This window comes from Euprymna scolopes, chromosome 9 (genome assembly GCF_053919585.1).
Source record: "Euprymna scolopes isolate OS-2025 chromosome 9, ASM5391958v1, whole genome shotgun sequence".
Lineage (NCBI taxonomy): Eukaryota > Metazoa > Mollusca > Cephalopoda > Sepiida > Sepiolidae > Euprymna > Euprymna scolopes.
This window is the reverse complement of record NC_136490.1, coordinates 128,182,695-128,204,879: the sequence shown is the minus strand read 5'-3', so window position 1 is coordinate 128,204,879 and position 22,185 is coordinate 128,182,695. Positions and strand designations below refer to the sequence as shown.

The following is a 22,185-nucleotide window of genomic DNA, read 5'->3' as shown; positions in this document are numbered from 1 at the left end:
TAAAAATTTTCTTATTCCTATTTCAGATGGATTTTTTATTTACTATTTCCAGCATAGTTTAAACTACAATCAAAGATGTATAGGGAATACACCTCTCTATAAAAAAAAATGCATGACCACTTCCAGTGTGTCAGTGCATCGGATTCTTACCTTTACATTTTATTTATTATTAGCAGTTCAGCCCGGCTTTGCTCGGGCCCTGTGTACTGTTCATAACTTTATGTGCATATATATATATATATATATATATATATATATATATATATATATATATATTGAAAAGTTTGACTCGTGTCCAGATAACCTACATCTAAAATTTCAAGTGTTTAGACCCAAAATTGGCGGAGGAGTTTGGTAGAGTCTGCAAAAGTTAATTCTTTCAACTTTGACCTCTTGGCAGCCATATTTTCGCACAAAAACTGATTAAAAAGCGTGCTGCATATCTGAATAGTTTTACATAGAATTTCAGATGTATAGACCCAAAATTTGCGGAATAGTTTGCTAGAGACCGCAAACGTCAAATCTTTTGAACTTTGAACCCTTCGCAGCGAAATTTTCGGCCAAAAATTGATTAAAAAGCTTGCCCTATGTCTGAATACACTTTATGTAAAATTTCAAATGCTTAGGCCAAAAATTGGCTGTGTAATTTGGTGGAGATCGCAGAGGTAAAATTTTATTTTAAAACTTTGACCCCAATTTTGACCCCTTAACATTTATTATTTTGGGCTCAAATCAAATTAATAAGTTTGATTCATGTCCAAGTAACCTACAACTAAAATTTCAAGTGTTTAGACCCAAAATTGGCGGAGGAGTCTAGTAGAGTTTTCAAAGGTCAAATTGTTGAACTTTGACCTCTTGACAGCCAAATTTCTGTCCGAAAACCGATCAAAAAGGTTTTCCCTAATCTCAATACCCCTTATGTCAAATCTCGAGTCTGTAGACTAAAAATTGACAAAGTTATTTGGTAGGGAAATCTGCACACACAGACACAGAGAGACAATTTTACTTTTATAGATATACTAGCATTTCAGCCCGGCGTTGCCAGGGTGTTTGGAGATGTATGCTGAGCAAAAAACACCCCCAAAAAACGGTCATTTTTTTTTTAACTTTGACCCCTATTATGATCCCTTAATATTAATTGTTTTGGGCTCAAATCCAGTTATTAAGTTAGATCCATGTGCAATGAACCTATATATAAAATTTCAAGTGTGTAGACCCAAAATTGTCGGAGGAGTTTTGTAGAGTTATCAAAGGTCAAATCGTTGAACTTTGACCCCTTAACAGCGAAATTTCTGGCCAAAAACCGATCAGATCGATTTTTCCAAATCTCAGTACCCTGTATATCAAATTTCGAGTCTGTAGACTAAAAATTGACAGAGTTATTGCGTAGGGAAATGTACACAGACAGACAGACACACAGACAGACAGACACGCTCACTTTTATAGATATATAGATAGGTTAATTTATTGAAATCCATTAATATTGGAATGGATTACTTACTGAAAAAGTAAAAAGACAATAGCATACATTATCCAAAAAAATTATTTCAAAATCCTATTTGAAAATAAAATCTTATGAAATTAAATCCACCAAAATGCATTTCAATTTCAGCTATATTTTCGTCATATTTATAAGATAATCTCAATTGATACGAAACTACATTTCTTTAAATTCCTCTGTGCCAAGTTTTCTTTTTCTAATTTGGAAACAATATTACATTTATCTGCCAATTAAGTACAATGCATTCTATATTTATATGCTAGTGGGAGGCGGCTGGCCTTACTCGGTCTTTAATTGTATTTAAATATATTTTAATTCATGCAGATATCGTATTCATTATTACAGAGCCAATTCTCTATTGAATATTGTATTGAACTTAATATATAGTAATGATTTCAAAAGTTTAAAAAAAAAAGACTTGAGTGCCATCAACTAGAATGGAAACCAAAACCTTTAGTACTACAGCTGCATTTCCTACAGTTTCAGCTATCAACAAATAAATGACAAAGATTTCAAATTAAACCACTTCAAACTATGAATGAATTTGTGAATGTGCAAAAGTAATAGAAATATATTGGCAAGTTGAAATGAACATTTTGCATTTCAACTTACCGACAATACTTCTGTACATGTTATTCATTCATCCAAACAAAGATTTTACTCGTTATAAACCATCCTTCGTGTATGATTATTATTTTTTTGTTAATTTCAGTGTTATGTGATTAGTAGTTTAAGAGTTTATCGGTTAAATATTTTCACACATGCACACACATATACATCCATGTACTGTTTTAGTTATTTAGATGATACATATAATGACTGGAAAATATGTGAAATAGGTGTCATTTAGTTTATATAATGTTTAAAAATGAAACTATTCAATCAATTTACATGAATTTTGGCGTACGATGTTTGCTTTCTGTCATGAATACGTACATCAGAGATTTTTCTGGGGGATTCTGGACAAGCATCTGAAATTTTACTTTTTTACTAGATTTGCTTACATTTTAATTTGTCTTAACAATTTTACCGATTTGACATGTTTTGCGGTGCCACTCCAAGCAACGCCTGGTAGATTCAGCTAGTTAAAGATAAAGTTGACCTGTTTAAACAAATATGAGATGTCATCCGAACAGGCGCTGGCAGAGTTATTTGATTTAGAAATGATATCAAATTCTTTGAAACACCCAACATTTCATACAACTCTTATGATAAAGTAATCTATCATGATGATTCAAGATTCCATATTTCAATTCACGTTTGGTTTTATCTAAAACATTTTAGGTGGATGTTTTTTTTTCTAGTCAATCTCTGAAATTCTCACAAAAAAAAGAAAAAAAAAAAGAACAGTCCATAAAAGAGTCTAAAATCTAATAGGTCCCACACTATCGACCAAGCTCCAACCTCTGTCCCATCACCACAGTGTTGCATCGTTGTGTCTGTTTTACAAGTATTTTGATGCTCTATTGAACTCGTAGCACTTGTTCCCCCTCGATGTACATATTCCTAACTTATCCCACAAGCAGCAAAGTTCCACCCTTTCACTGTTGAGGTCCCTAGATGTCGGAAAGCCTTCTATTCAAATAGTTTATCGCTTGCACTGCTAGACTTTGGAATTCGCTCCTTGTTTCCTATTTCCATGACTGTACTAATCTGCATATGTTTATTTCTAATAATGTGAACAGACATCTTGCTGCTCAACGCCCCAGAATCCCCTATTAGACAATCTCAAACAGTAGCCCTTCATATTCCAAATGACAATATACCTTGTTTTTGGCATAAAAGAGTCATCACTACTTATATATAAAAGTCACTGTGTGTTTAAGTTTATTCCTAGGGCTTTTTCACACAAATGTACTTCATGTGTCTGGTAGTGTACTTAGATAGATGTTGTATTAGAATACATCCGATAAGTATCGAAAATCCAAAAAATCCAATTAAAAAAGAAGAATCCTATTATGACCAAAGTTAACACCCTTATAAAGCCTAACATCACAAGTGTATTTGAGAAGTTTTATCACCGCACAAGCAGAACAGTCCAACATATAAAAATCAACAATAGGTTCTTTGATAAGACAACTGTGCAACATTTGAAATAAATGTTTCTATTTAGAGTACAATTGAGTCATGGATACTTGACTTTTACATTTGTAAGCCATTATATAAAAAAATACTGTATATTTTGGCATATAAGGTGACGGTCAGATAAAACGAGGTACAAAATTGGATCAAATTTTAATAAATTTATCATATATTGGTTGTATAAGACTAAATAACGAAGCCATGTTTGTTTCGCCAATGCTAGATATTGTAACACTTGGTATCTTATGAAATATTGGTTTTTAAAGATGATTTAACTTTAAGAGTTGTCTTATATGCTAAAATATATGGTAATTTAAATCCACGGTAAGTTCTCTATAGTGCAATGTAGATTACAAAGTATTGTGGACTAATCACTGCAGAGAGGCATGTGAGCTTCCTCCTGGTGTACTGCAGTGAGTCCTCAACTAGACCAAGCAATCAAACGAAAATGGGCGATTCTACCAATTTCGATGACAATAAATTTAATCCCAGGCTACGTCGAGTCTCCTTGCTAGTATATATATATATATATATATATATATATATATATATATATATATATATTTTTTTTTTTTTTTTTTTAATGAAGTAAAAGGAACAGATAAGTAAAAATTAGGCTGTTTGAATGACAGGAAACGCCATAGAAGAACGATACTGCTATCTTCTTTCGAAGCAAGAAGTAAATGCCTAGCAATGAAAGAGGTCTGTGGTGAAGATATCTTTCTCAAGCATTATCTATGAAAGACACAAGAAAAAACAGTGTTTGGCAGAAAACCAATGTTTTAAGGATTGCCTGTAAACCACAATTTGGGAGTGATCATTTTAGTTTATTTATTTAGTATATTTTGGCTGTTATGTGAGAATCGTCTAACTGATCTGTTTTCTTGTCTTTAGAAAAGAACATCCTCCAAGAATAATACTACTATTAAAAATAACAGTTAATAATAATAACAATAACAATGCTGAATTAGAGGTTTACTTATACTTACTAACTATTATTAATAATAATAACATTAATCATCATCATCATCATCATCTTCATCATCATCATCATCATCATTATGCTCGTGTGAATCCAAAGATTCTATTGTTGGTTTTCCCGATATTTTTCTAATTAGAATTCTTTCCAGAAAGATATTAGGGATTATGGGAGGAACCGCATGAAGGTTGCCAACATTCTAAGTGAAAGTGATTTTTTTTTTGTGTGTAGAATGAACAGGATTCGAACTTGGGGCATCCAGGTTGCCAGTCTGTGTCATTAACCATGAGACTAACGTTACCTCCCAATAACATTAACCTGATAACCCATACAAAAGTGATAAGTTATTTTGTAGCAAACAAAACAAAATCTCATGAAACAGCAATATGACAGACTTACTTTGGCTATGAATAAAAGGTAGTGTCTGTTCTGATACTACACTTCGAGGTTTTCTGTCTTCAGTGTTGCAACCTTGCAGGCTGGTAAAAATCAAGGCAAATGCAGTGATATAGTTAATAAAAAGTATATTAGCAAAAGTATATTATAGAAGTACACGTCATGATTCTTAGGCCATACCTGCCAAGAATCATACCCAATAACGAGTTAGATGTAAGTATATTTATAGTCTCTGCATAAGTTCATTATTCATAAGATAGGTATAGGGGCTTAGCCCATAAGTGTAAGTGAAGGAGAAGATTGTATAGATTGTAGGCAATTTTTATTTTTGTATCAATTCAGAGTGCCCCTTTTGGGGGAGCTGTATTTTCCTCCTACATCAAAGATCGGCCTTGTTTCTGGAGAGGCAAATAAATAGAGACTTACTTTAGTGCAACACTCTATTGTTACTATATAGTCAATGTATATTTTAATTCAAGGCCATGTTAATAACATAGTGTAATGCTCATGTCAATAGCAATATGTCTTGTTTGGAATATAGCAAATAATATAATCGAATTTATTGTGAGCATGATAGTAAAGTGTGCCCATCGATGAAACCCCATTCAGGAGTTTTGAAGAATTGTGGAGTCATTTTAGTCAACATTACTTTCAGATTCTCTCTTGCTCAGTGTGTATGCATTTATGGGGGGGGGGTCATAGTTATGACTTTAAAGTAAATGTAGCAAGAGGCCTCAATTTTGATGCTTCAGAAATGACCAGGTGATCCTTTACTTACGATTACTCCTAAGTCTTCTTTAACCTAAAGTGGTAGTACTTGACAGGGTCATACCTATGAATTAACTGGCACAGCACTAAATTGCTTCGAACGCCCTTGTACAGGGTGTACATCCCTCTATCACTAAAATCCATCTTTCCCAGCCTTTTAGACCCTTTTTTTTCACCCTATCCTATTTTGTAAACTGATAAACTAATCAACCATCTTTGTCCCACACGACTGTTGGTTATAATAAAAAAAAAAATGTGTCCAATGTTGAGACTGTAATTTGGGTTTGGTTTGAATATTTTTTTTTTTTTACAGCAAATCAATCATTTTAACATTATTTAATGTCTACTGCAATCATTTTGATAAATGTTTTCATGCTTCAAGTTCTTTATATCTTTAAATATTTATTCATGGTGTTTGGTTTGGTTGTTTTACTGTATATTAACTTATTTCAGTACAAGCTAGTGCGGTAGAAGTTCAGTGGAAGTTGACAAAGTAAGTGCTCAGTCCAATCTAGCATGGTAGTGTTCAGTCCACTCTAGCGTGGTAGTGTTCAGTCCAGGCTAGCGTGGTAGTGTTCAGTCCAGGCTAGCGTGGTAGTGTTCAGTCCAGGCTAGCGTGGTAGTGTTCAGTCCAGGCTAGCATGGTAGTGTTCAGTCCAGGCTAGCGTGGTAGTGTTCAGTCCAGGCTAGTGTTGTAGTGTTCAGTCCAGGCTAGCGTGGTAGTGTTCAGTCCAGGCTAGCGTGGTAGTGCTCAGTTTAAGCTAATGTGGTAGTGCTCAGTTCAAGCTAGTGTAGCAATGTTTAGTTCAAGCTAGCATGGTCGAGCCCAGTCCAAGCTAGCATGGCAAAATTTAATCTAAGCAAGCATGGTAGTGCTCAGTCCAAGTAAGCGTGGTAGGGCTCAGTCCAAGCTAGCATGGAAGTGCTCAGTCCAAGCTAGCATGGATGTACTCAGTCCAAGCTAGCATGGTAGTGTTCAGTTCAAGCCAGCATATATTTTAAAGATGATTTAACTTTAAGAGTTGTCTTATATGCTAAAATATATGATGATTTTATAAAATCCACGGTAAATTCTCTATAATGCAATGTAAATTACAATGTATTGTGGACTAATCACTGCAGAGAGGCATGTGAGCTTTCTCCTGGTGTACTGCAGTGAGTCCTCAGCTAGACCAAGCAATCAAACGATTTGATTGAAACAGGACAGAAATCATACTTTTTATAAAGACTTGAATTTTGTTTATTTCATTGTTATTTTCTTAAAATAAAATTTTATAAATATATTCTAATGTAGATAAATGCTAATTTGATGATAAAATTTAACAAAGATGAATAAAAAAGATGCGGATGCTGTCAAGTAAAGTCGGTCTCCTTGATTTGTGACTGAATGAGTTTACTCTTATATCTCTTTGCTTTAACAAACTTTAGTTGTTAATGAATCTACATATATTAAGATGTCGTTAAGGGACGGAATCAGCATTGTTATTTTTGGCTTCAACTTTCACAACTCAAGATGAATGACATATTAGCTTCGTGAAAAATGCAAATAGTACACGGCATAAATATGCACGCTCGCACGGTGAACATAATTATTACGCGCGCAATGCGAGTATCTATCGGCGGAGGACATTTCACACACTTCATGTAAAAATCATAACTCATACATGACTGAAAGTCTCATTGGGGAGCGCTGGCATGTTGCTACAAGTCGATTTGTTTGCTGGGAACCCCCATGTATCTTCTTACAGGCAGACCATCTGCTGGGATGCAAGTGCCAGCTATCCAAACATTTACACGGCAATAAGATAAACAATAAAAATAATTATTCACGAAAAGCAAAACCAGATGCAATTAAAAATGCCTGCGGTCAATGATTTATGTATTATGCTATCTCCCCCCCCTCCTCCCTCAATATTTTTATCATTCACTTTTCTTTTTTCTTTTTATCAGCAGGAAAATAATATTTAACAGTTACAAGTAAATAGAATAAACAAAACCATGTATTACGTGAACTATTAAGACTACCATTATCATCCTTTAAGGAGCGTAGAAAAATGGACCTTGGACCTTAGGTTTACCTTCAGCAGCCGCGTAACTCTTGTTTCTCTTATTGTCTTTTAGTCCTCACATTCCATGAGAAATGTTTCTGACAAAAGGAGAATAATTGCTGTTCTCTGGGTTTGAATCCATCCATCTAACATTCATCGTTGACTAGGTTTTTGATGTTTAAATAGTTTTATTTATTTTTAGTTCCTTACATCTAGTGACTTCATGCCTTGTCTGGAGCGATTTCCATATATATATATATATATATATATATAAAATTCTGATTGTTATTGCCACAACGTTTTGGCCCATGTAACCTTTTTTTAAGTGCATCTTTTCAAACTCTAGAATTTATACATAATTTGGACCCATGCATAAGGGATAAGGGATGATCGTTTTTTTTTGTTTTTTTTTTTACATGGGGGTCACCACTTATCAAGGCCCGAAGGCCACTCAGGGATAAGGGTTATTGCGTGTACAGTAATCAATGAGATAGTATTGTAGTAATCATTAGTATTGGGGGTTTTGATATAGTGTCTTACTTAAGGGGGCGGTTTGTCAGGAGTTTGTTTATGTTGGACTTGAGTTGTAGTCAGGTGAGAAACAGGCAAGCGGCAGAGAGTTCCACTGGCGTACAGTTCTAAGAAAGAAGCTTTGCTCATGGAATCTACGCTTGGATTTAGGCACAGATAAAGAGTGGGGAAAATTATTGACAGTAGTTTCAGCCAGACGGGTGTTTCTCGTGAAAGATTGATGAGGGGGGGGACAAGGGATTGGAGCTCAGACGAGCACCTGCCATGGAAATAACGATAAAACAAAGACAGACTCGCAACATCTCTTCTGTGGGAGAGAGGTTGCAGGGAATAGAAAGGGGCATCCCCCACTAAACCACGAAGTCTATTTTGTACTCTGTCAAGGCAGGATAGGCTGTTTTTAGCAGCTCCTGGCCAGATGTGGCAGCAGTACTCCATCCTTGGCTTTTATACAGATAAAGAATTGCATCAGTAGTGAGATATCTTCTGGAGCGGTAGAAGGATCCCACCATTTCCCCAGCATTCCTGGCAACAGATTTGATGTACGTGTTCCATTTCAGATCAGGAGTAAAGGTCAAACCTAGAAGCTTGTCATAACATGGAGCCTCTCCAAGACGAGAGTCATCCATTTCAATTGATGCCAGATGGGGATCAGAGCATTGATGATGTAAAGATAGAAGCTTGGTTTTGGATGCATTAAAAGTGACCAGCCACCTCTTCCCCCATTGTACCACATACTCAAGATCAGAGAAGAGAGAATTAGAGAGAACTTTGTCATTTACGGCCTTTGATGTGTTGCCATAGATGGTTGTGTTATCAGCATAGATGTCAACGAATGATTTAAGTATGTGTTTTGAGAGATCATTGATGTAGATCACGAAGAGAGTTGGGCCCAGGATGGACCCCTGGGGGACTCCAGCATTAATACTGTGGGCCTCTGATTTCTGCCCATCAGCCACTACTCTTATGAACCTATTGGAGAGAAATGATTTAATGATTGAGAAAACGTTTCCAGTAATACCGTAGCTGGAAATCTTGTGAAGTAGGCCCTTATGCCATACCTTATCGAAGGCCTTTGATATGTCAAGAGCAATTGCCCTGGAAAGGAAACCTTTGTCAAGAGATTCACTAATCCTATGTGATATAACTGTTAGCACATCTTGCAGAGCGGAAACCATATTGCATGCCACGCTTATTAGGAAGAGAAAGAAGGAAGAGAGGAAGAGAAGGAAAGGAGGGTATCAATTGGTTCTAAGTGATAGTCTTCTGGCGGTTTCAGGTTCAATCTAAAGTACAGGCGATAACACCTCATTATTTCGATTATTTGGCATTTTATTCCTATCTTGCATATTATTTTCATAACGTTTCGACCAACATTGGACTTCTTCAGGTGTATTTATTCTAATTTGGAAATTCTTTTTCTAACAAAAATAAAATCAATAAAATTAATTTAGAAATATCCTTAATTTTTCATATTATTTAGAAAATTACTTACCCAAATAAATAAAACAAAATTTTCCATTTAAAATAATATCAGTCGACTTTCATTGGGCCCACACTATCAACAAAACTTCAATCCCTGTCCCATCATCACAATGTTGTATCCCTGTGCCTGTTTTACAAATACTTTAATGAAATGTGCTTTGCCCAACTTGTAGCACTTGTACCATGACTTACCTGACAAGCAGCAAAATCCCGCCCATTCACCATAGAAGTCCCTAGATGTTGGAAAGACCTCTACTCTAATAGTTCTTTTCTTAGGAATTGCTAAACATTGAAATTCCCTCCCTGCTTCCTTGACTGTACTAACATGCAAAAGTTTAAAGGCAACAGACAATTCATTACTCAACTTCGTACATAGGCTCCCCTGTAGACATGGCCCAAAATAATGACGCTTACATCCAATCAGCAATATGCCTTGTTTGAGGTGAAGAAGAGTAATATACACACACACACTGGCATGCTGCCCAGCATTACCCAGTCATAAGACACTTATCCATCCAGCTCGGTCGTAGCCGAGATTGAACTCACTACACAAGTTTGTAATGTAATTCAAATTCTTGTCGGTAGCTGAATACTTGATGCTTCGCCAGGGCTATCAAGGGTATTTTTTATCGTGACGCCATCACTAGACGGGTTGCCTACCATGGCTTAAGAGAGGCCTATCTACTGGTATTTTATCTTGCAGTACATACAGCACCTCGCCTTCCCAAATGGTCACCCAGCTGGTACTGCCAAGCTCAACATTGCTTAACTTCAGTGATCTGGTGAAAACTGGTGTGTAAACGTGATTGTGCTGTATCAACTTAAGATACACTTAAATACGATGTAATTCATGCAGATTATGTATTTATTATTATAGAGTCGGTTCTCTATTGATTATTATATTGTACCTAATATATAGTAGTGAAATTAAAAGTAAAGAAAATATGACTTGGATGGCATCAGTTAGAATCGAAACCAAAACATACCTCTCAAGCCTCATTCTTTAGCCTCTGAGTCACACTCATACGTATATGGATAATTAAAAATAATGCTTATCCTATGAATTTAGGTTTATGCATTTAAATATGTTTAGTCCTGCCAAGGTCAACTGCTTCGTTTTCAATTTTAACCACTTCTTTTTGTTTGGCCGTCTGTAGCGTCCTCAGACTTCTCATTCACTCTTCCACTCTTTCATCCCAAAATAGCGAACATTTCTGTAAAAGTCTAAGGACGCTACAGACGGCAAAAAAAAAAAAAACGGCCGTGTAGCCGAAACAATAATGTAACTTAACAGAAAGATACGGTAATAAAAATAAAACGTATATATATATATGTATATAAATGTAAAACATAATGATCGTCTTTAATGGTAAGGCTTTTGGAGATAGGGCACGAAAGCACTCATAAAATGACTACTTATAATGAACAATAACATGTACTCTAGAATCCCTTGTTGGATTATATGTCCAATTAAGTATTGTAAACATCAAAGTCGGCATTATTTTTTTTCATTAGAAACTACTCTGTTGTGTGACACTGATTGAAAAATAAAATAAAAACAGTTTTTGAGGATCATTCTTTAAAGGCAAAGGAGATCGTTTTTTCGTTTTTTCCTTTCAAGCTGAAGAGCTATTATTGCTAATTGTGTACTTGAAATAATAATAAACACTCATCTTTATTTTTCAGGGTGATGAACAAAAGAATGAGATAAGGTGAGGTTATGTAGGTATTTATCAGGAATGATTTGCAAATTCTCTTTTCAGAAGTGAGCACAGGTAATTGCTGAGCAAAGAGTGATTATCATAATTTCTTTATTATCTCATAAAATATATGGTGTGTGTATATGAGAGAGAAAGAGAGGCAGGTAGAGGAAGATTCAGAGAGAAGAAGAGAGAGAGGCTGGGAGAAGGGGGAGAAAAAGATAGGGAGAAGGGGGAGAGAGATAAGGCGAAGGGGGAGAGAGATAGGGAGAACGGGGAGAGAAAGACACACAGGGAGAAGGAGGGAGAGAGATACACAGGGAGAAGGGGGAGAGACACACACAGGGAGAAGGGTGAAGAGAGAGAAAGAAGGAGAGAGAGAGAGGGAGGGAGGGAGGAGGAGAAGATAAGAGAGAAGGAGAGAAAAAAAGAGAGAGGAAGAGAAAGAGAGACAGACTTAAATCAAATAATGAGAGGCAGGGAGAAGGGGAGAGAGAGAAAGAAGGAGGGAGAGAAAGGAGGAGGAGGAGAGAAGATAAAAGAGAGAGGAAGAAAGTGGAAGAGAAAGAAGGAAGAGAGGAAGAGAAAGAAAGGAGAGAGGAAGAAAAAGAAGGAAGAGAAAGAATAGAAAGAAGAGAAAGAGGAGGAAGAGAAAAAAGAAAGAGGAAGAGAAAGGGAGACCGACTCGACTCGAATCAGACAGCAAATAACGAGGAGGTATCGTGGCCCCTTTATGTTAATAATGTCTGTGAGTCAATGTAGCCTGACGTCCATGGGGTACAGGAATCCTTGCATGAGTATATATCATTTCTTCAGACACATTCCACGTTTTGTCTCTTACTGAGTTCACCATTTTGTTTTCATTATTGCGGCTGAAGAGAATTTAATGGTGTGTATTATATGTGTTCTTCTTAGCTCGACTCTCCTTCCTAGGATGGCAAAGTTAGACACAAGATCGCTTTGCTTGATATGGGGACAATCTACCTCCTAAAAGGGACACTCTGGATATAAATTAAAAATGCCTCAGTCTAGAATGATTTCTCCTCTGACTGAAATCATAATAAATACTACACTTTAACTCTAGTCTAACGTGTCTCATATAGAGTGACGTCCCACCAAAAATCATGCCAATTATAAAATTCATGATTATTTCTGAACTCTAATCATATTTGGTACAAATAAATTTCAGTGTATGCTTGACTTTTCCCAGTTACGTATGTCCCACAGTTTTTATTTTATATCATGATTCAATGACAATGACATAATATTGCCTATAACTTTGACCCATTCCTCTCTTGAAAATGCCCTGATTTTGGCCGTGAGTGTCCTCTTCAGTTCATGAATAGCTTTTAAATTGTTGTGATACACATTACATTTAAGATAATCCTATAGAAACTTTGTGTGTGTGTGTATGGGGGTTAAGTTCTAGTGCATGTAAAGTTAATTCAAGAAAACATCTACTGATAAGGCGATTACTAAAATGCCCCCACATCATTGAAACAAAGACTATCGGACATTCATAGCTGAAACTTGAACAACACAGTCATAGTTTTTTGTCGTTTTTTTTTTTTACAAAAGAGGTCACCTCTTATCAAGGCTTAAAGGCCACTCGAGGATAAGGGTCACTGAATGTAAGGTGATGGTGTAATAATCGTTAATGGTGTAAATTGGGTAAATTTTGATTATTTAAAGGAACGACTCAATAAGTAGAACAGTGTTCCACTGGCGAGCAGTTCTAGGAAAGAAACTTTGTTCATGGAATCTGCGTTTAGATTTAGGCATAGATAGAGAGTGGGGAAATTGTTGGTAGTGGTTGTAGCTAGCTAGTTGAATGCTTTTTGTGAAAGTTTGGCATGGGGGGGGACCATAGATTGGAGCTCAGGCAGGCAATTGTCATTAAAATGATGATAAAGCAGAGACAGGTTCACAACATCTCTTCTGTGGGAAAGAGGTTGCAAGGAAGAGAAAAAGTTTTGAAGCCTGTTTTGAACTCTATAAAGACAGGATAGGGCGTGGAGCAGCTCCTGTCCAGATATGGCAAGAGTACATTTAAGGACATACTTGGCTCTTATATAGTGGATTGCACTAGGAGTAAAATACCTACTGGAGCGGTAGCAACAGATTTGATGTATGTGTTCCATTTCAGATCAGGAGTTAAGATCAGTCTCAGAAGCTTGTTAAGACATAGTGCTTTCCCAAAACGCAAGCCATTCATTTCGATGGAGGTCAGAGCGATTCTGATGAAAAGAGAGAAGCTTGGTTTTACATGCATTAAAAGCTTGGTTTTAGATGCATTGGAAGTTTGAAGTTCATGCGTACAAAATAGGGTTAAACTTCAGAAAGCATTGGCTTCATTTTTGAGAAATCGCACGGTAAATGTTCCTCATGATCTGATGTCTGAGTTAATACACTATCTGAGATATAGTCTGCTGTAAAAAGAATTCAACAGCTCCATTGATCAAATTTTAAATACATACATTAGAAAGATTTTTATTTAGTTTTGAAGGCTTACTATTGGTAAGTTCAATAATAATGCACTAATTTGCATATAGCAATCATAACATATATTAAACACTAGCAAATCAACACTGTGTTGCTTTATTATGAAGTATGCTGCAAAAAAACAAAAAAACAAAAAAGAACGTTTTTTAAGTTTTAAAGCACAGATGAACTATCACTGATAAAAAATAACGTATTAGGTTGATGCAAAAACAATATCGTTTTCTCACATCTTACTTTTATATTTGACTAGCGGGGGTGCCTGGCGTTGCCCTGGTGTAAAAAAAAAAGAAAAAAAAAAGGTAGTAGGCAGGCAGGATTGTACCTGTGATGCGAAGGCAGAAAAAAAATGGAGGTGTGTGTAAGGGTGTTGATTGAGCATAAAAAAATAAAAAAAGGGAAATTGCAAAAAAAAAAAAATAGGACTAGTAAGCAGGCTCGAACCCAATGAGCCTATCATGGTTGTGACGTCACGGACGGTTGAGATAACGTCTTTTATGCGATGTGGTTTATGCGAGGTTCGAATGACTTGGAAAAAATGTCAGCCAAAAAACCGACCCTCTGTAATGTGCATCCAGGAGACAAGCGCCCGCGTGTTTGTGTGTTGTGTGGGTGCGTAAGAGAGATGGACGAAAAGGTAAGACTTACCTCGGGGCCGGCTCGGCGTCGCCGACCGAAAATAGAGAAAGAAAGATCAAGATGGCGGCCGCCGTCTTTTGTAAAGGATGATATCTCGCAAAGTCACATGAATTCTCGCAATATACAAATTTAGCCGGCCTGCAACGGCCATAAAAGCGGGTGATTGAAAGACGTTGGGAGAGTGATGATTGACTTGGTCGGGAATCGTGTTGCTGTCACTTCTCGTGCCGTGTGGGTGTGAGCATATCTTACCATTGTTGGGACTGTTCTGAGTAACCGATAGTTGGGTCCGTACTGAGTAACCGTTCGCATCCGTCTAGGTACCTTGCTAGTTGGATTCTGTGCAGAACCGGTGTTTACTGGTTATTGAATTGCTTTACGTTGCTGCAACATTATACATCTACAGAAGGCGCAGTACTTTTAAAGGATTTTCCTTATACATCTACAGAGGGCGCAGTAATTTTACAGGACTTTCCTTACAAATTTTCTACAAGCTATTACAGCTATTTGCCCTCTAGGACTATGACCGAGTCGAAATTCGACTTAAAGCTCATACCCGAGTTTGACGGGTCAACATCCATTGTCGACTGGGTTGAAAAGGTCGAGCTGACGTGCAACCTTTGTGAGGTAAAAAGGGTACACATTGTGATTCCCCTGACACACAATATGATTTCCGCTCTGCAAGATCTACCACAGATGTGCTGACGGTTATATCCCACAGGATAAGTGAATCTCTTGACAAAGGCTTCCTTTCTAGGGCAATTGCTCTTGACATATCAAAGGCCTTCGACAAGGTATGGCATAAGGGTCTACTTCACAAGATTTCCAGCTATGGTATAACTGGAAATGTTTTCTCAATCATTAAATCATTTCTCTCCGATAGGCTCATAAGAGTAGTGGAAGATGGACAAAAATCGGAGGCCTGCAATATAAATGCTGGAGTCGATCAGGGGTCAATCCTAGGCCCAACTCTCTTCCTGATCTACATCAATGACCTCCCTAAACACATACTTAAATCATTCGTTGATATCTATGCTGATGACACGACCATCTACGGCAACACATCAAAGGCTGTAAATGACAAAGTTCTCTCTGATTCTCTCTCCTCTGATCTCAAGTGCGTGGTTCAATGGGGGAAGATGTGGCTGGTTACCTTTAATGCATCCAAAACCAAACTCCTATCCTTACATCATCAACGCTCTGATCCCCATCTGGCATCAATTGTGATGGATGGCTATCGTCTGGGAGAGGCCCCGTGTTTTGACAAGCTTCTGGGTTTGATCTTTACTCCTGATCTGAAATGGAACACGTACATCAAGTCTGTTGCCAAGGTCGCTGGAAAGATGGTGGGATCCTTCTACCGCTCCACAAGATATCTCACTACTGATGCAATTCTCTATCTATATAAAAGCCAAGTACGTCCAAGGATGGAATACTGTTGCAGGAGCTGCTAAAAACAGCCTATCCTGCCTTGACAGAGTACAAAATAGACTTCGTGACTTAGTTGGGGATGCCCTTTTCTTTACCCTGCAACTTCTCTCCCACAGAAGAGACGTTGCGAGCCTATCCTTGTTTTATCGTTATTTCCATGGCAGGTGCTCGTCTGAGCTCCAATCCCTCGTCCCCCCTCGCCAATCTTTCACGAAAAACACCCGTCTAGCCGAATCCACTGTGAAAAATTTCCCCCACTCTTTATCTGTGCCTAAATCAAAACGTGGATTCCATGAGCAAAGCTTCTTTCTTAGAACTGCACGCCTGTGGAACTCTGTTCCGTCTGCCTGCTTCCCACCGGACTACAACTTGGATGTCTTCAAGTCCAATGTTAACAAATTCCTAATGAACCACCCCCTCAATTAAACACTTCATCAAATCTCCACACTAACGTAATGTACTTGCAATAACCCTTATCCCTGAGTGGCTTCCGGGCTTTGATAAGTGGTGATCACTGTGTAAAAAAAAAAAAAAAAAAAAAAAGATTGGCTGGGGATGCCTTGAGTGTGTATCACCAACTCAGTGCTGCCGATAAGGGAGATGTCACCGCAATTAAAGCTGCGCTGTACAAGGCATTCGCCATGGATCCTTGTACGGCCTATGAAAAATTTGCTTTCCGAAAACTTCTACCGGAGGAAAGCGTGGACGTTTTCTTCGCAGAGTAAGAGAAACTCGCAGTCCTATTCGGTGGAGGGGTGTCGGAGCGGACGCTCGCGTACGCGTTTGTGGCGGGCCTTCCCACTTGGGTGAAGCAGCTATTGAGAGCCTCAACCAGCGTTTCAACAATGCCCATGGAACACTTGATGGAACATGCTCGAGCCATCATCAAAGATGAGGAGGACCTGGGGGAACCAGTTGTGATGGCGACACAGACAGGCCAGATTGGCGCTCAGGAGATTCCGAATCAGAACCCTGCAAGCAATGGGAAATGTTTTCACTGTGGCCGACGTGGACATATTGCAATGTTGAAAGTTTTGCAAGACATACAAACCTACATACATACATTTAAACAGACTGGTGAGATTTATATTATAGATTTCTGAATTAATTTGATGTATATAGCCATGCTATGTTATGTATTATGGAAGCGCGCTTTTTGCTCTATTGAATCATGTTATTCGTTACCATTCTTAATCTCTTCATTCATTTTTTTTTTGCAGGCTTCTTGGCAGCATAGACAAAATTCAAATCGGCATGATTTTCTTGTTCCAATTCAAACTATGCTTAAAAACTTCCGAAACAGCTCGTGATATCAATGAATATATGGCACAATGGTGGTTCAAGAAATTTCGCAATGGTGACAAGAGCCTCAAGGATGAAAACCGTCGCGGTAGGCCGACTACAGCTGATAACGAATATTTGAAAGCCTTTATTGATACCGATCGTCACAAAACCACACAAAACGTTGCTGTTGACCACACAACAGTCGTTCGCCATTTAAAGAAAATAGGGAAGTAAAAAAAGTTGGATAAATAGGTGCCGCATGAATTGAATGATAATCAAAAAAATTGTCGTTTTGAGGTGTCGTCTACGCTCTTTCTGCACAACAAAAACGACCCATTTCTTGAGCGGATTGTGATGTGTAATGAGAAGTGGATTCTCTACGACAACTGGCAACGTTTGGCACAGTGATTGGATGCTGCACAAGCTCCACAACATTTCCCGAAGCCGAAATTGCACCGAAAAAAGGTTATGGTGACTGTTTGGTGGTCTGCGGCCAGTCACATCAATCACAGCTTCTTGAATCTGGGTGAAACGTCACAGCAGAGAAATACTGCCAACAAATTGACGAAGTGCACCAGAAGCTCCAACGTATGTGCCCAAAATTAATCAATATGAAGGGACCAATTCTTCTGCATGACAATGCTCGCCCGTATGTTGCTCAACTGACCCTGCAGAAGTTAAACAAATTGGGCTACGAGACTCTGCCTCACCCGCCATATTCACTGAACCTCTTGCCCACTGATTATCACCTTTTCAAGCACCTCAACAACTTCCTGCGCGAAAAATGCTTCAAAAGCCGAGATGATGCCAAATCAACCTTCAATGACTTCATCGCTTCCAAAACTCCGGATTTCTATGCCAATGGGATAAATAAGATTGTTTCTCCTTGACAATAATGTGTCGATTCTAATGGTTCTTATTTTGATTAATAAAGTTTGTTATGAAAGGAGTTATGATCTTTTGAAGTTGAACGTCAAAAAACGACATTATTTTTGGAACAACCTAATAAAATGAAACTAAAGCTGTTAAGATGATTACAGTGTGTAAATTTGACATTCAAAGACAAAATCAGAAAGTGAAGGTTAATTGATACATATGTTACGAATTCTTTTGTACGAGATTGATTTATCAGTCACTTGTAAAAAGTATGAAAATTAAATGATGAGAATGGTGATGGTGATGGAGGATGATAAGGGTGATGGTAGTGGTGGTGTTGGCGGAGGATGATAAGGATGAGGATGGTGGTAGTGAATGATGATGATACGAAAAGATGGTAGCTTAAATGAATCTAGTGATTGTATTTGTTCTAATATTCTTATGGTCACGTAGAAATGCAGGTTAGTATATTGGCTCATTCAAAATTCACCCACACAAATAGAATAAGGTAAAAGATGACAGGAAATTAAAAAAGATGCATTTACTTAGAAAAAAAAAAGGTAATTATTTACTTACTTACTACCACTTATGCTACAAATAATTGCCTTCCATTGATTTTCAAATAGCATCTTGGTAACCATGTTGAGATCAACCTAGGAAATATGAAACTAAAAAAAAAAAAAGACTTGGATTTCGATAATCAAATGATTACCAAAGGACAATTATATGTGAACTAAAAAAAAAAAAAATGTGACACGTTGAGTCACACATTGAGTATGGGTTAAATTGTTTGAATTAGGAAAAAGTGAGTTTGCTCAGCCAGTTAAATATAAAAATAAAACGACAAATTAGTGTTTTTATTCTCTATATTCCCCCTCCTCCCCTCTCTTCTTTTCTCTAGCTTCAGGTTAAATAGTGTTCATAGCGCGATCATATTCCTTCATGTTAAGATTGGATTATTCCAATCTTTTTATTCTGTTACTTTTTTATTATGTTGAACCCTTGATATATATTTACAGCCCCCTTTTAGCCGAGCCCTTTAATAAGGAAAAATATAAGCCGTCTAATCTAAACTATAATGTAAATTCCTTTTTACATGCTAAGACGGCAGAATATGCCTGCATGATTTTATATAAATAGGTTTAATTTCCCTACTCATCATGAAACGGGTTGAATTGGTCTTATCGGTTAGAGCGGTAATGATTAAAGGTCACTTGTGTTCTGGTTGACTGACTGTTTTCCTCATTTTCGTTGTTATTTAATACTAAATCCAGTTATTTTGTGAAAAGTTTTCATGCTTCAGCCCAAAATACCGAAATGGTCCTGGAAGCAATGGTAACCAACCACATATTCCTTATCAACCACGAATGGGAGCTAATCACTAGATGTTTTTAAGGTCACACCCAAGACTTTGTCTTACAGAGTTCAAATCGTGCAACCAATTTTGACCGTTATCTTCATATTGAAGATTCCGCAAGGATAAAACATATGCATATGGGAATAATAATTAAATATTTAATCTGAAATATATATATATATATATATATGTCTGGCTTCCTTCAGTCTTGACAGACTATGGATACCCACTGTAAGGGTGCCTGCACGTGAAATTATTGTGGCAAGAGTTGCACAATCTCCAACCACAATTCTCCTGAGTCGACATTGTTAAATACCAGTGGCAAGTGGAGGTTCAGGACGACTGGAAACAATGCCAAAATAAGCGGAAACTACATACAGCACCTAGAATTCCCAAACAGTCACCCATCTGGTACTAGCCAGGCTCGATGTTGCTTAACTTCAGTGATCTGATGAGAACCAGCGTGTCAACGTGATTATGCCGTATATACGAGTTAATTTTGTTATTTTATCAGCGACAGTTGAAGCATAGGAACGCCACCATTGTATTCAAATTCACTTTCAGAGTTTTTCTCACTTGCACACTAGTGTCCGTATGCATTAAGTCGACTCTTTTGATGGAGAGCATTAGTGGCCTAGCTAGCCCACAGGGGAGACAACCCAGAAAAAAAAAAACTAAGAAAAATTTTTCTCAAAGCAGCAAAACTGAAGCAGCCTGCCAGGACACTATATATACAAATGTGGGTAAATTTAGGCATATTTTATTGGTTTGAAAATATAGGTTCTTTTGTACCAATTGTCATAAAATTTTAATCATAGAATACTATTATAATCTTCAAAAAGCTTGCAAATTTCCATGTAGTTTCGTCTGATAAAACCAAAGATATGAGCATTTCAATATTGTTATGAATATATATATGTATATATATATATATATATAAAAAGGTGGTATGTCTGTCTGTCTGTCTCTCTCTCTCTCTCTCATTATATATATATATACACACACACATATATGCACTGATAGCTAAATTGAATATTGAAATGCTCATATCTTTGGTTCTATGGGACAAAGTACTTGAAAATGTGCAGCCTTTTTGGAGATATAATTCTATTCTATGGTTCAAATTTTATGGCAATTAGTAAAAAAAGAACCTATATTTACAAACCAATAAATATACTCAAATTTGCCTACATTTATATCTATAGTGTCCTGGCAAGTCTGCTTTAGTTTTGCCGCTTTGGAATGAATTTTGCTTTGGAATTTATTCACTTTGTTGTCATGGGGATCATCCAGAGCCTATTTTTGGTACTTTTTACAGTCATAAAATGTCTCAATCATAGTCATTTGTTTTCCTAGTTTTGCATATGAATTACAAAATATGCTGCACTTCTATTTCTTGTTCTCTTTCGGTGGAGGAGAAATCCTTCACGACTGAGACAGTTTTTATTTTTGTACCTTTTCTCCACGTTAAAAAACGACCCTGGTGTCTAACTCTGTCCTGTGGGGAGGCATAGTAAATAGGTACAAAATATTTCATATTTCCCCAAAACCTCTGGCCTTGATAGAGGAGAGACTAAACCTTGCTATGGTTTCAAAGGATCTGAAATAACAGCAAGGGGAGACTTAATTCTTACTATTTCTCAAATGTTATATCTCCCCTCTTGTGTTTTCATACATAAAGTAATTTCACCGTGTATAAGGATTATTTGATATTGAAGATATTCATAATCGTTCCCTGTTTCCAAAAGAGGAGAGATATAACATATGAGAAATATTTGGAATTAAGTCTTCCCTTGCTGTTATTTCAGATTATTTGAAACCATAGCAGCAAATTTTAGTCTCCCCTCCATCAAGATCAGAGGTTTTTGGGGAAATATATACGTTAAATAATTTTTACATGCATAAAACTCATCAGCATGGTTTTGTCTTTAGCAAGAATCGAACTTACAACTACATCGTCTGTAATCTGGTTTTTTGACGCTTTGCCTGAGAAAGGAAAAAATATGTCATACATATATACATCCTAAATAAGAGATGAGGAATAAAAGAACTTTGTTATATGATGATGGAGGAAAAATAAAGATAAAGATAAAGATAGCATCTCCATTTCATCTCTTTTTCCTTATGGATTTGATGATGTAATTAAATTATGTATAACTTCATTCCGCATCACTTATTTAATATATTAATCACTCCTCTTCATTGTGTAGAGCTTTTCCTATCTTGATAAGCTTGCTTTGTTAAAGATATATTCTTTGTTAGCTTCATTTAATGTGGATCAAAATAACCGGAGAAAAGTAATCATAAAATGATGTCGCAGTGCTCTCAGAATACAGGAGGAATCTGCAATTTATGCCGAATTTAAACAATGACTGAAATGCACAATCTGTGGAAGATTTCTGTCTAAAACTTGTTTGATGAACCATGTGAAGTCACACAATGTTAGATAAGACTTTAAATTTCATGAATGTGCTGCCACCCAGACCATCCAAGTATTGTAATATCTGAGGATTCGTCTCTAAATCAGCAAGCTTTCTGGGAAAGCCTTCACATGAGCATAATGAAGTCCCTCTACAAGCACCATCAAATACTGGCAAGTTCCTCTGCTA

The 22,185-nt window shown here is 37.0% G+C and overlaps 1 pseudogene; it reads right to left on the bottom strand.

Annotated features, from left to right (window-relative positions):
• Positions 1 to 19,947: 19,947 nt before the first annotated feature.
• LOC145285060 (5S ribosomal RNA) lies at positions 19,948 to 20,064 on the bottom strand (annotated as a pseudogene).
• Positions 20,065 to 22,185: the final 2,121 nt, after the last annotated feature.